Genomic DNA, 15,000 nt, shown 5'->3' with positions numbered 1-15,000 from the left:
TGAAAAGGGCAGCCTCGTTAGTTGCAGTCACTGAACGCTAGGTGGCGCAAAGCTACCGTCATTTTGGAAGGCCTGCCTGAGTTCCATTTCCAGTTTAGATATAATCTATCTACATGTGTAGACATAGATAGATAGATAGAGAGACAGACAGACAGACTTAGATATGTATATCTATATCCATATAGAGATCACTAAGCTGCAAGCCGCCGCGTCATATCTTCCTCTCTTCCCTCAGCCTACTGAGTCCCTGGAAAGACAGATGGGCACGGGCCTCAGTGCGGTTGTTCCCCCGCCCCCCCTCCCCCATACAGTAAAGTCCCCCGGAAGCACTGGGGGGCGGGGAGGACATATCGCTTTCACCCCTGGTATCTGATCACTTTCCTTAGCCTTTAACATGCCCCACCTAGGAGATAGCTTCTGTGCCTCTGCCCGACCCTTGGAATTTGAACTATAATCCACACTTCCCCCATCCCACTCACTCCAATTCCCCAGCAGTAGTCCCTCCCAAGGCTGTCACCACTAGAGGTCCATAGTAAACACCTTCCCCCACCCCTGAGAGTTATGAGGGAGGGCCTGGATGAGGTTAAGAGAGAAACAAACAAAAACAAAACAGTGATGTTTCCTGTGTGTGTGTGTGTGTGTGTGTGTGTGTGTGTGTGTGTCTAGTGTGTACCGGTCTGCGCACAAAACCCAAACAGGATGAATTTGGGCCTGGGAGAAGGAGAGGGAGGCCCTTCCTGGGTTTACTTTCTGGGGAAGGGAAGAGACAAAGGAAAAAAGGTGAGGGTGTTGCCCAGCAATCAAGACCGTTTGTGGACCAATGCCCAAGGCCCTGGGTCTCTTCCCCAGCCTAGCATCACAAAAGAAACAAAAGTAGTGAACAAAGAGAGACTCAAACAACCAAAACAGGCAAGGCAATCTCATCTCAAAGTGCCCACGGGAAAGGAAAAAAAAAAAAAAATGAAGACTGCCAGACTGCCGTGCTGGGCTGGGATGGGCTGGGGTCCTTTATATCTCAGCGTTGGAGTGCTCGCCTAGCATATTCGAGGCCCTGGGTTCCATCCTCGGCTCCAGATAAAAAGAAACTAATAACATAAAGGCATTGTTTCCAACTAGGCCAAATAAATAAATAAATAAAATCAAGACACTAGAAGAGACCTTGCTCACACAGAAAAAAAAAAAAAAAAAAGCGGGGGGGGGGGGGGGGGCAGATCAAGATGGAAATCACTCTACCCTTGGCATCCAATAGACAAATAAGGCTCCCCATACTCATGTCAGGGTTTCCTTGGTGGGGATGGAACTAAAAACCAGCCCCTCACACAGGGGCTGGTTTCTGACTGGAGCCTGGAACTGGGGACTGAACACAGACACAGTTTACCACTGAGATAAACCAACATCCCCTCCCCTTTTTATACAGATATTTTTATACATTTTTGGTAAATCCATTGATTTATGAGTTGAACCCAGAAGCGCTCACTTGACCACTGACTGAGCCACATCCCCATATTCAATTTATCTATCTATCTATTCATTTGTTTTCTGGCTTGCTTGCTTGTTCTAGTTAAAGCTTGGTCCCAGGGTTTCAAAAACTGACTTCCAGACCACTCACGTAGAAAGGAATCAAGCCTTTATTAAAGCACAAGTAGTGGCGACTGAGCAGAAGAACATAAAGCTGTTCCCCTGGCCAGCCCCAAACAATTGCAAGGGTGCCCCTTATAAGCCTGAAACCTGCAAAAGGGACGTTTTGGGGGGAGGGGGCGTCTAGCTAATGCAAGCAAGCCATAGCCATGTTACAGAAGCGGGAGAGTGAAGTCAGGCGGAGGGACGCTCAGCCAATCACAATCAGCCTAGCCACTCCAGTGACAGAAGCATAGCCGCCCCCCCCCCCCCCCCCCCCCGTTATGGGCTAGTTACAGAAACAATGTCCCATTTCCGTGTTCTTAAAGGTTTCTATAGCACAAGGAAAAGAACATCTTGCCCCAGTCATCACCCTTCTACTTGGCCTGGTTGTTTTACAGAATGGAGACATAAAACAAAACGGAGTCCCATTTGCTTTTACTATCACAACTTTTCTTTTGGAGACAGGGGTCTCGCGAGGTTACTTTCTCTCGCTATGAGCTTACAATCCTTCTCTCAAGCTCCTCCTGATCCTCTGGGGGGGGGGGGGGGAGGACAGACATGAACCCCCAACCCATACCTGGCTAAAACTTGCATTTTAATTTTTTTCCCCTTTAATTTCTTGAGTTGTAGATGGATGGACACACTATCTTTACCCTATTTGCTTGTGTGCCCCTTTGTTTTGGGTTCTGTGGTGCTCAGGATCGAATCCGGCGCCCCACACGTCCCAGGCAAGTGGTCTACTACCGAGCTAAAACCCTAGCCCAAGCTTTGCATTCTAGAATGAATACATTTCCTTCAATGCTGAAGGAACACAGACATATTTATTGTACAACAAGCCCAGAGATCTTCACATCACATTGCCTAGAAGTCCTACGTACATTCATTGACCTTTGACTTTGGAAGCCACGTTCAGAATCTATGACTCTGGCCAGATAACTGCCACGATGTGGTTTTTGCTCACCAACAGTTGGACCTAGGTGAACAGCTTGGACTCAAGTGGACAAATACTCTTATGCGTTCAGAAAACAGTGCCACTCACCTGGTACAGGAGTATTCTTTCAACAAACGATCACCAAACCCTTACTTACTCAATTAAAACTAACAGATGTGAAAACTGGTCATTAATGGCACAGATCTTTTTATTTATTTATTTATTTTTAAACTTTTTTTTTAGAGAGAGTGTGAGAGCGAGAGACAGAGAGAGAGAATTTTTAAATATTTATTTATTTATTTATTTAGTTAGTTAGTTAGTTAGTTAGTTAGTTTTCGGTGGACACAACATCTTTGTTAGTATGTGGTGCTGAGGATCAAACCCGGGCCGCACGCATGCCAGGTGAGCGGGCTACCACTTGAGCCGCATCCCCAGCCCCAAGCACAGATCTTTTTTTTCTTTTTTTTAAATCTGAATGTTACACCGAATGCGAATGCATATGTTAGAACTTCCACATGTGTCACTGACTATGGGATAAGTTTAGAGCTTCGATACAATACACGTTCTAATAAAAAGGGCACTAATTGGTGACCTCTCATGTAGGAAACCTATATGTCTTTAAGTGTACCGACTTTTGAAGAATAAAATAATCTCTCACACACAGCATACTACTCTAGTCCCCAGATGTGCACACATCTCCAGTGACAGACATGTGGGGTGATTCAGGAGAATCACAAGACTAACACAGCCTCAGCAACTTATGGAGCCCTGCGGTAATGAGAGAGAGAGAGAGAGAGAGAGAGAGAGAGAGAGAGAGAGAGAGAGAGAAGGGGGGGTAGGTGTTGGGGGGGGTGTTGCTCAGAGGCAAAGCATCTCAGAAGGAAGAGGGGGAATTTATTATAATAAGAAAACATAAGAACTGAACCTTTACAGCAACAAAACTCTGACGACTCTGCTGACACTCTGTTGTTCGAGGCCTAACAAGGTTATCAAACAGAAAAGTGATTTTCTGGATGGAAATTCTAAATATTTGTTAGCCAATGGGCAGATAACCGACCCTGAAAGTCAATATAGCCTTCACCTATGATTAGGGAGGGGGAGGGAAGGAAAAAGAGAAAGGAAAAAGGATATGGGTTTTAACATGAGCCTCAGTGGCTGAGCAGTGAGACTTATACTCAAAGCATATAAAGTGGACCCCTGTTACATTTTCTTTCTGACCCCCACCCCCACCTCCCCCCCCCCCCCAGTTCCTTGATTTGACAGTTGGGAGAAAATTTTTTTTAAAAAAGACAAAAAGGACAACAACAGCAACAGACAGAAACCACAGCCACCCTTACGAATTTCTGAATTTACATGAGTGAATTACTCTTCTTGATTCTCAGTAACATAGTTTATACTTTTCATGGTTTTTGGTTTGTTTGTTTGTATGTAGTTAAAAAAAATCAGAAGAAATTATTGGTATTCATTGCATATAGAGTGACCCATGTTAGCTCGATCTTATCTCTCAGTTGCAAAGAAGGGGGGGGGGCGAAAGGGGGGAGGGGTTGTTGTTGTTGGTGGTGGTGGTGGTGGTGGTGGTGGCAAAAAGCAACCTGGAACCTGCTTTACCTAGGCTACTGGCTTGATAAAGTCTTCCTTACATGGATGTGTTGTAGGGACAAATGAGGCAAGGCACCGACCGAACAGAGCAGGAAAACGGTTTTATTTGGCTGCAGCCAAGTTCAGAGGACACGGCTGGCTTTTGCTGTAATGAATTAATCCCCTGAGTTCAGGTAGTTTCAGAGTTTTCTACCGAGCATGTAAGGGGAGGGGCTCAGAAACTCATGGTCAGCAGAAGTTCACATAAAAGCAGCTTTTTCTCTCACTGTTCTGGGCATGTTAACCCCTCGAGGACAACACCTGAGAAGGGGAGAGCTTCTTCTCCCCTGTCTAGTCTCCCCCTGCCAGCTGTTACCATGGAGTCCAGTTGGTAACTTCTTCTCGTATCTTAAACCTGTAGACATCTCTGTGAAGTCCAGCTCAAGGCCAGAGGCCTTGTTTGCACATTTCTTCAAAGTACTATTCTGGATATGTTTGTGAAAAACTAGTAAGGGGGAGTGCTGGTATCTTCTCGGCCAGTGGCCAAGTAAACAGGGTGACACGAAAATAGGAAGTTTATCCACCTTGAATTCTTTGGCAGAGACTCTTCGGGCTGACAGACCTAAAACCAGTCTGGGTGAAGATTTCTGAAGAGGCCCAGTTAAGACTTTTCAGTGGAGAAAGGGGGTGCCACTTCAGATGATGAATCATCGCAAAGACACATTGGACTGACCCAAACATATCACATATTTTAAGATTCTTCTCATTCACGGCAAAGAGTAAGCAGTTTTAGCTAACAATAGTTTGGTTTCAAAAGGCTTTTTTTTTTTTTTTTTTTTTTTTTTAAATCTAATCCCCCTGCTTTTCCCTTAGAGCTCTTCTCTTTTCTCTAGGAAAACTCTACTCTTAGTCAGAGGTCCAAATCTCCGTTCAAATGACACAGGAAAAAAAAAAAAGAAAATTCTCTCAAGCACCTGGCCCCCTCCTGCCCCAAACAAAAAAGTTCTGGGTGATCAATGAATTTAAGAGGCAGGAAGAATGGATCATTAACAGAAATGAACATAACCACAGTTACTACTTTCTAAGAATTGGAAAGAATTACCCAGGGCAGAGCTTCCAATTGAAACACTGTAATTATTAGAGAACAAACAAACAAAGAAACAAACAGACAGACAGACAAACAAAAACCCTGAAGTACAAGAGACTCTCCCCTTCTCTCTCTATAACTTACACACACTCTCTCTCTCTCTCTCTCTCTCTCTCTCTCTCTCTCTCTCTCTCTCGCTTGATTTTCAGTTTCTCACTTAGTGGAGCACCCCTTTTCTTTAGGATCAATCTCCTCCTAGGTTTCTTTTTATACCAAAGGGGGGCAAGTTACACATGATCCAGGAGAAGGAGGCCAAAGCAATCAGATTACTAAGGAACATCAGGAGAGAGAAATTAAATGCTGGTGGACACATTGAACCAATGCTGTGAAACAAATGATATTCAAATTACCCTCTTAGTTTAGTTTTAAACCAATCGGTCAGCATAAATGCAGAGTTAGAGAGACAAACTGACCCTTAAAACAGATACGCGAAACCATACTGGAATTTGAAACAGGTTGGGAATTGTGAACAGCCTGGAGAGGCCACATTTTTCTTCCTTCAGGGGCAGTGGGAGAGACTTTGCACTGCCTTTTGTTATGTAAATTAGAACTGAGACCTGCCCCCAAGCAAGCCCGGTTTAGTGTAAGAATCTTACTTCCCCGCCCGTCCTGATAACTGGCACCCCATCCTGACAGAAAACAAATTTTCCCTTGCAGACAAAGTGGTAGGAACCCAAAGAGGCTGGAACCACCCCTCCCCCTCCCCCCCCCCCCAAAGAAAAACCACAATGGCACCGAGAAGGAATAGTACAAGTACCTGCTCTCTCTAGGCTACTGATTTGATAAAGTTGACACTTTGTTGGGGGTATTTCAATCTCACCTTGACCCCTGACCTGCCCCTCTCAAGAGTTTGTGAAAGATGGATGCTGCTATTTCTCCCTGAGATTTGTGAATCTACAGGTTTATACTTTCTTTGGGTTTAATCCGGTTCTTGAAATGACTCCTGGCAGTGGCCAACATGCCCGACCTCCAGCTTACTTTTGTGTTGTTCAGAGAAGAGTTGTGGTGTGATTTCATCTTTTAGACTTTGTGGAGATTTGGTTTATGTTCCATTCTACGGTCAACTTTGGTAAACATTCCGTATTCGCTTTAAAAGAATGTCTGCTGTGTGGTGGTGGCCTTGCAGTGTTCTGAACATGCCCATTAGGTGTGGGTTGTTCGCGATGTAGTTCTGCTGTCCTTTGTTACTGATTATTTATTTATGGCCTAAGTCGTCAGCTGCTAAGGGATGAGTGTTCTCGCCTCTTTGCCATAATAGATTTATCCATCGTTTCTTTTAATTCTCTCTGGTTTTCATGTAGGTATTTATTTATTCATTCATCCATTTATTTATGTATTTATTTATTTTTCAGCTGTAGATGGACACAATATCTTTATTTTTATTTATTTATTTTTATGTGGTGCTGAGGATGGAACCCAGGGCCTCACGAATGCAAGGCAAGCACTCTACCACTGAGCTACAATCCCAACCCTCATGTAGGTATTTTGAGGTTATTGAAAGACTTGCACACTACCTTAAGATTGTTGAATGCTTCCTCAAACATCTGACTGTTTATCAATGTGCTATGTTCCTCCTACGCCTGGCAGTGATTGTCTTGTGTGTACCTTGAAGTCATACTGAAAATAAAATAAATAAGTGACTGGGTACAGTGGCCTATGCCTGTCATCCCGGACACGCTTCTCTCTCTCTCTCTCTCTCTCTCTCTCTCTCTCTCTCTCTCTCACACACACACACACACACACACACACACACACACACACAGCCGAGGCAGGAGGATCGAGAGTTTAAAGCCACCCTCAGCAAAAGTGAGACACTAAGCAACTCAGTGAGACCCTGTCTCTAAGTAACATACTAGATAGGTAGGGCTAGGGGATGTGGCTCCGCAGTCAGTGAGTGCCACTGAGTTCAATCCCTGGTTACAGGCCTCCTCCAATAAATAAACAGATAAATATATACATATGTTTATTTTGTTTATTTAGGTGATGATGATGATTTTAATGTGGTGCTGGGATTGAACCCTGTGCCTCATACGTACTTGGTAAGTGCTGTACCATTGAGCCACAACACCAGACTGACAACACCATGAAGTGCTCTTGCTCAGACTGTGGTCTCTCCTGTGTGGCTGGGGAGGGCAGGGGTTGGGTCCATTTAGGGCTGATAGATATTGGTTGCACTGCTACTTCTTAGATGAAACAGTGCGTAATATGTGCACACAGATAAAAATGAAGGTAGAGATGGCAAGCTTTCTCCAGCTTGATTTATCCCAGAGCATGTGGTGTTTCAGTCTAGGGCAACAGACCATGCTTTTTAGCCAAGGCAGCCTCACTTAGAGCCCTGTTACAGCTTCTTATTACCAAGTGCCTAAATGTAAAATTTGGCTCCGTGATATTGATAGATCAATAAAAATAAAAATACAACAACAAAAAAAAAAAAAAAAAGAAAGAAATAAAAAGATAAAATGGCCAAACAGACAAAATAGAACTCCACAAGGAAGAATCCTTTTTCCTATTATGATTAGTATTCTTTTTTTTTTTTTTTTTTTTCTGTTTCGTAGTACGTTGTCGGTGGACAGCACACCTTCTTTCGATTTGTTCCTTTTTGTATGGCGTGCTAAGTCTCAAACTCTGTGCTAGGCCGGTCCTCTGCCACTGACCCAAAGACACAGACAGCCCCTAGACAAGAAAGGATTCTCAGAGGCTGGTCATCTTCCAATTTTTTTTTTGTACTGAAAAAGCAGGAAACACAAAGCCCAAAGACAAGCAGATCAAATTCCCAAGCAACCGATTTCAAACTGATTTTTACATGTTTCCGTCAATTCCTACATAGTCTGGATGGATCCAACCGTGGCCTATCAGTCAGTCGGCCTGACTAATTGTGGCTTCACCGTGGTGGTTTCGGTTTTGAAGTCCCACACCGCCGGATTCTCTAGGGGTGCTGGGCAGACTGCCGGCGCCTCCTGCTGCTGCGGGGGACCCTGGCGCGGGGTGGGGGGGGGGTGGGGGTGGGGGTGGGGTGGGCAGCTGGCGGGACGTGTCCAGGTGACTTTCTACGACCCCTGCTAAGCGGATCTCGCTGACACCGACCGAGGTTCCGCGTCCCTTCCGCCTGATTTTGTTGACGGTTTTCGAGCTCCCCCTGGTGGCCGCTTTTATAGGAGCGTCTTAATCCACTTCTGAGAAGTATCTGTTCAGGTCCTTGGCCCATGGATTGATTGGATTATTTGTTTGATTCTTTTTTTTTTTTTTTTTTTTTTGGCTTTTTGTCCCCCCCCCCCCCCCCCCCCGTTGTTGTTGTTGTTTCGCTCTGGGACAAGGGCCCACGCTTTTTAGCCAAGGCAACCGCTCTTAGAGCCCTGTTATAGCTTCTTATTACCAAGTGCCTAAACGTAAAATTTGGCTCTGTGACCCAATGGAAAATGACTTGCGGTTTAAGAAAATGCTCAAAAAACAACAAAAAACTCAGGTAAACAGATAGGTAAATAGACGGCCATTTGTAGCGGCGGTGGAGGCTGCGTTCCGCAGGCGCTGCGGAGAAGCTCAGAGGAGCCAGTCCCCGGCCGCTACAGCCCCTGACCCCTGCGCTCAGTCGGCTTCTCTGCGCCTCGGGCGGCACCAAGTCAGCCCCGGGGCTTGCTGCCGCGCCCAGAGTCCTTCCTGGCAGCTCCCGGCGCTCGGGACCCCCGCCCGTCCGCACACGTCCCCGAAGCCGGGCCTAGGGCGGGCGGCGGAGGCTCGGCGCGGCTCGGCGCGGCACGGCCCGGCTGGGCTCCGCAGTTTTGAAGAAATCTATACGTTTCAGAGACAGATTCTCAGAGTAAAGGATCGTGATGAGTTTCCAATGATTTTAATTGGTAATAAAGCAGACCTGGATCATGAAAGACAGGTTACACAGGAGGAAGGACAGCAGTTAGCATGGCAACTTAAAGTAACATACATGGAGGCATCAGCAAAGATGAGGATGAATGTAGATCAAGCCTTTCATGAACTTGTCCGGGTTATAAGGAAATTTCAAGAGCAAGAATGTCCTCCTTCACCGGAACCAACTCGGAAAGAAAAAGACAAGAAAGGCTGCCATTGTGTCATTTTCTAAGAATCCCTTGAATTTTAGCTACCAACTCCCAGGAAAAGCCCTCATCTCCTCCTCCTCTCCTGATGGTTTACCTCATGTTGGTACCTTTCTAGCCTTAGACAAATGATCACCGTGTTAGCCTTAGACCAAGAAGCCGGCTAATCCTTTCCAGACCAATTTAAAGGAAACACTAAGGCTGCTTCAAAGATGATCTGATTCTTTCTAAATACATGTCTACATATACAGACATATTCTTCTTTTAAGGGCTTACATCTTAATAGGGATGAATCAGTTGTGCAACCTAAGCTGTTTGCTAAGCTGAAGTTTTAGGTTGTGAAATAATTTTTAACTTCTGGAATCATATTACCTACTGTTATTCTAACATCCACAGGAGGGTTTTTTTTTTAATATGAATTTTTTGCCTATCTTTAAAGATTTTGATGTCAACCTTACATAACCTTAAATACACTGAACGGAGTTTACAAAATTGAGACATATCAGACCTTTCTTGATACTACAGCTTTTCTTTCCCAGTGGCCAAAATACCAAAATACCTATTGTATTTATGGATTAAAACCTGCTTCTCGGGGCTGGGGATGTGGCTCAAGTGGTAGCGCGCTCGCCTGGCATGCGTGCGGCCCGGGTTCCATCCTCAGCACCACATACAAAGATGTTGTGTCCGCCGAAAGCTAAAACATAAATATTAAAAAATTCTCTGTTTAAAAAAAAAAAAAAAAAAACTGCTTATCAAGCCTGTGATGACTCCTCCTCTTGAAGATGATAGTGTTCTATGTGGCCAAATATTTGGACTCATTCTGGACTTGGGCATCTCAATGTGTACTTGGTTTCTTAATTTAACTCTTTCACAGCCATGCTAAGGATAAGAATGAATGATTTCTGTCTGTCTTCCTTTTCAAGTATTTCAGGTTTAAGGCATTCCAAAAAAACTAAAGTTGTTTTTGTTTGCTGTCATATAAAACACGGAATTGAGCTTTCCAGAGTCACAGATGGTTAATGTTTTTGCTATGTACTTTTGTGCATTATTTTCTTATTGAACTATTTAACAAGTATTTTTATATGTTTGTAAGCAAGTATGCTTCACAGCATACCTTGTGTATATGTAAAGATAAGTATTTAATTCTCACTGTTCACTTTTAACTGACAAAGAAAAAAAAAGTGGAAACCACAGAAACTGTGGTAGGACTTTTACTTGCTGGTCTGATCCTGGTTGTATCTATCTTTGGCCAGTTTTATCCCCATTCAAGAAACCTTCCCAATCGAATACAACTGGATGAGACTCTGAAATCATTTCAATATCCCCTGCTATATATTGACTGTTATATCAAGTATTAATTGTAAAACTTGTAATTGACAATTAGTATAACTGTGGATGGCTTCTGATTTTGTTTTAATTCTGTGGATTCTGTTTAAGCAATTCAAAAGTATGTTCCTGATTGTGAGATACTAAGTGGTATGGCAGAGTTGTCACTTTATTGAATGTGTACAACAGTCCCATGACCTTTATAGAGCATACCCTTGGATAGCTTCAGGTGCTGAAATTAAAGTTGATCTGTTTTCACAAGATGAAAAAAAAAAAATTGGTAAATAAAAACACAAATACAGATAAGAATTAATGGGCTGGGGATGAGGCTCAAGTGGTAACGCGCTCCCCTGGCATGCGCGGGGCGCTGGGTTCGATACTCAGCACCACATAAAATAAAATAAAGATGTTGTGCCCACTGAATACTGAAAAACAAACATTAAAAAATTCTCTCTCTCTCTCTCTCTCTCTCTCTCTCTCTCTCTCTCTCTCCCTCCCTCCCTCTCCTTCTTTTGTCTTTAAAAAAGAAAAATAAGTAAAAGTTAAAAAAGGGGCTGGGGATGTGGCTCAAGTGGCAGCGCACTCGCCTGGTTGCGTGCGGCCCGGGTTCGGTCCTCAGCGCCCCATACAAACGAAGATGTTGTGTCCACCGAAAACTAAAAAGTAAATATTAAAATTCTCTCTCACTCTCTCTTAAAAAAATAAAAAAAAAAAAAATGTTTATATATGTATATAAAATGTGGCCAGACAAAATAGAACTCCACAAGGAAGAATCCTTTTTCCTGTTATGGTCAGTATTCTTTCTTTTTCTTTTTTCTTTTTTAGAGTAGTTGTAGGTGGACAGCACGCCTTCTCTTGACTGTGTTCCTTTTTGTATGCCGCGCTAAGGCTCAAACCCAGTGCCTCCTATGTGCTAGGCCGGCCCTCTGGCACTGAACCACAGACACAGACAGAGGAGGGAGGATTCTCAGAGGCTGTTCATCTTCCGGTTTTTTTTTTTTTTTTGGGTACAGAAACAGGCGGAAACACCAAGCCCAAAGACCAGCAGATCAAATTCCCAAGCAACCGATTTCAACGGGTTTTTACACGTTTCTGTCAATTCCTCCATTCTGTGGATGGATCCGACCGTGGCCTAGCAATCTGCCCGTCTGATAGTGGCTTCACCGTGGTGGTTTCGGTTTTGAAGTCCCACACCGCCCGTGTCCCCGGCCGGATTCTCTAGGGGTGCTGGGCCGATCTGCCTGCGTCTCGCGCCCGCCGCTGTGGGGGGCCCTGGCGGGGCGCCCCGGCTGGTGGGATGTGTCCGGGTGACTCTCTACGACCCCTGCGGAGCGGATCCCGCTGACGCCGCCCGAGGTTCCGCGTCCCTTCCGCCTGATTTGGTTGACGGTTGTCGAGCTCCACCTGGTGGCCGCTTTTATGGGAGCGTCTGATCCTCGGAAGTCGCCAAGGCGTGATATTCGGTGGCGGTGGCCGAGACAGAGATCCAGGAGTTGGGCGGCGCCAGCGGAACTGTCTCGGTCGCGCTGGGCTGGGCCGTTGTGGCCCGTTGGCGGTATACTGGACCGGCAGGCTTTGTGTGTGTGTCGGTTGTCTTCTCTCCCTGCTCGGTCCGGGCCGCGGGCGCCTCGGGTGGCAGTCTGAGCGGTTCCTTCGCCGCCACGGGCTTCGCTTGGCCCCGTCTGGGTCGGTCGCCGGGACTCCTGTGTTATTTTTCTCCCGCTGCCTCTCCCTCTCCCTCTCTCTCTCACGGGTTTTGGCCGCGGGGCCGCGGGGCTGCGCCGGGCGGGCCAGAGGGGTGTGCTTGGCCGGCCTTGCCGCATTCCCTCTTTGGGGGCCCGCTGCCCGGGGCTTGTCCTGATGGCTATGCCCGGCGTCCTTCGGTGGTGGGTCGCCTTAGCGTGTTCCCCGGCCGCCCCCCGGTCCTGCTCGTTGGAGATGGTGGTCCCCGTCTCTTGTTTTCGCCTTCGTCCACGAGGGTCGACCAGTTGTCCCTAGGGGCTCTGGAGCTCGGTGATGGGCTCGATCTCGCGGTGTGCTGACCGCGACTCTCTTCAGGGAAGGCGGCAGTGCTGAGTGAACTGTTCCCCGTTGCCCCGGTCGCGATTGTTTTGGCCCGAGTTGGCCGTTTTCTGCCATCGGGTAGGTGCTGACACGTTGTCCTCTGGCGCGTGCCGCCAGAGGGAGGGAGCTTGGGCCTCCGGGTGCGTGCCGGGCTCTGGGCTGATGGGGTGGCCCGGACCCGTTCCCTCTGGAGCTGCTTGCCTGGGCCTGCGTGCGACGGCTCTTTGGCGCACCTGGAGTGCCCTCGCGGTGGTGGTGCCACCTCCGGCCGGCCGGTCTTCTGGCGCCGGGGGGCGGCGGGGGAGGTGGCGGGTGGTCCTTTACCGCCCGTGCGCTCCTCGCTGCGGGCACCGGGGGCGGTGTGACGACGCTCGTTTCCATGGCTCTGAGTCGCGCGTGTCAGGCGTTCCCCGTTCCGTGTCGTCGGCCGCTCTCCCTGGGGTGTGGGGCCGGTGAGGCCGTAGCAGGCTCCTCTTAGAAGCGGTCCTCGCCGGGTCTCCCCCTGCTCCCTGGGTCTCTCCCGCCCACTCTGCTGATCGATGTGGTGACTCTGCGCTCTCCTGGGCTGGACCAAAGCCGCGCCAGGCGAGGGACGGACATTCATGGTGAATGGGCCAGCTCTTCTCGTCCTGCCTGCGGGTCCCTCGCCTTGCCTCCCCGCCCGTTCGCGGTGCGGGGAAGGGCGGGGGTGCGGAATCCGGCCTCGACCTCGCTCCCGGGGTCCTTTGACGTAGCGGGTGCTTCTCGCTCGCCGCCCGCTCTGGGCGGCCAAGGGCCGTGTGTGGCCCTCCCCGCGCCGGGGAGGGCTGCCGCCGTGCTGCTTTGGCGCGACGGTGCGCCTCTGCTTCGGTGCTCCTGGGGCGCTCCGGGTCGTTTCCTGAGGTGCCTGAGGCTGAGCCGGTGTGTGCTGTTCCCGATCCCGGTGCCGCTGCCGCGGCCGGCCGCCGCCTCGCTGTCGGTCTCGCCCCGTCTGCGGGGGCTTCTGAGGCGAGTGCCCGAAAGGAAGAGCGTTGTTGCTTCGCTCGGGGGATCGAGGCGGTAAGCTCGGCAGCGTTGCGCGTTCCCTCTCCGGGGGGGAGCGGGTTGCGTTGTCGTCCCCAGTGCCGAGTGGCGTGGGGAGTGTTAGGCGAGCGGGCGCCCGGGCGCTCTTCCCCACCTCCGGTGGGGAAAGGAGACGTTGCCCGGGCGTTCGAGCGATTGTGGCGGGACGCCGAGCTGGGGCCGGTCCGGTCCCCGAGGCGATGGGGCTTTGGGTGTCCCCGGCCGCGAACGCTCAAGAAGCCTTGTGCTTGCCCATACCGCAGATCCCCCTCGTTGTCTCGGCGGCCGGTTGGGAGAGGGGCTGGGTCGGGTGCCGCCCACCCTCAGTGAGGAACGTTTCTCTAGCGATCCGTGAAGGGCGTGCCTCGTGTGGGGTACCGGATTCCCCCATTGGCCGCCCCCTGCCTTGTGCGCTACGCTACCGTCGGTGGTGTGTGTAGGCGAGAGTCCCCCCCTTCCCGCCGTCTGGGAGGGCGGGGGTCCGCCGGCCCCCCGCGGGTGGGGGCCGAGCGCCTGCTCTTGGTGCCTACCGCGGCCCACGCCTCCCCCCCTTCGAGTCGGGGGAGGGTTCCCGCTGGGCCTGGCCGGGCCCTCTGGCGCACGTGGGGCCACCGTGTGGGCCGCTGGTGCCTGCCGCGTGTGTGCGCGCGGTGGCGGTGGGGCTCTGTTCGCGCAGCCGGGGGTTGAGGGGCCCCGTCCCCCCTTCCCCCTCGCCCGCTGCGAGTGGCCCTCTGCCCGCTCCCGGTCCCGAGCCGGCGGGCGGCCTGCGTGCGTGTGCGCTGGCCTGGGGCGCGGCCGCCGCGGCCCCCCCTGGGAGCGTTCCGCGGGCGGCGTGGTGAGCGAGCGGACCCTGGGGCCGTAGAGGCCCAGGTCGTGGGACTCGACCGGCACGAGGTGTGGCGTTGCATGCTGGCGTTTGGAGTCCAGGCGCGTCTCGTCGCGTGGAGGGCCACCCTGTGGTGGCGGGGCGGCGGGTCTCGTTGGGAGGCTCTGGGGCTGGGACCGGAGGCCGGGTTGGCGTCGCAGGCGGTGCGGGACCGCCCTCGCGTGTGGCGGTGGGACCCCGCTTGTTTTCCTGGCGGCCCGACTCTGTGCCCGAGGTCTTCTCCCCGGTTTCCTCTCCGCGTTTCTTTGCCCCTCGCTGCCTCCGGCGCGCCCTCCATCCCGGCGGGGTTGTGCCCCCCTCCTCGCCTCCGCCGAGCCTCCCCCCTGGCTGACTGGTCGCGGCC

The sequence above is a fragment of the Marmota flaviventris genome, chromosome 7, assembly GCF_047511675.1.
Source record: "Marmota flaviventris isolate mMarFla1 chromosome 7, mMarFla1.hap1, whole genome shotgun sequence".
In the NCBI taxonomy this organism is placed as follows: Eukaryota; Metazoa; Chordata; class Mammalia; order Rodentia; family Sciuridae; genus Marmota; species Marmota flaviventris.
Note: the sequence above shows the minus strand (reverse complement) of the source record.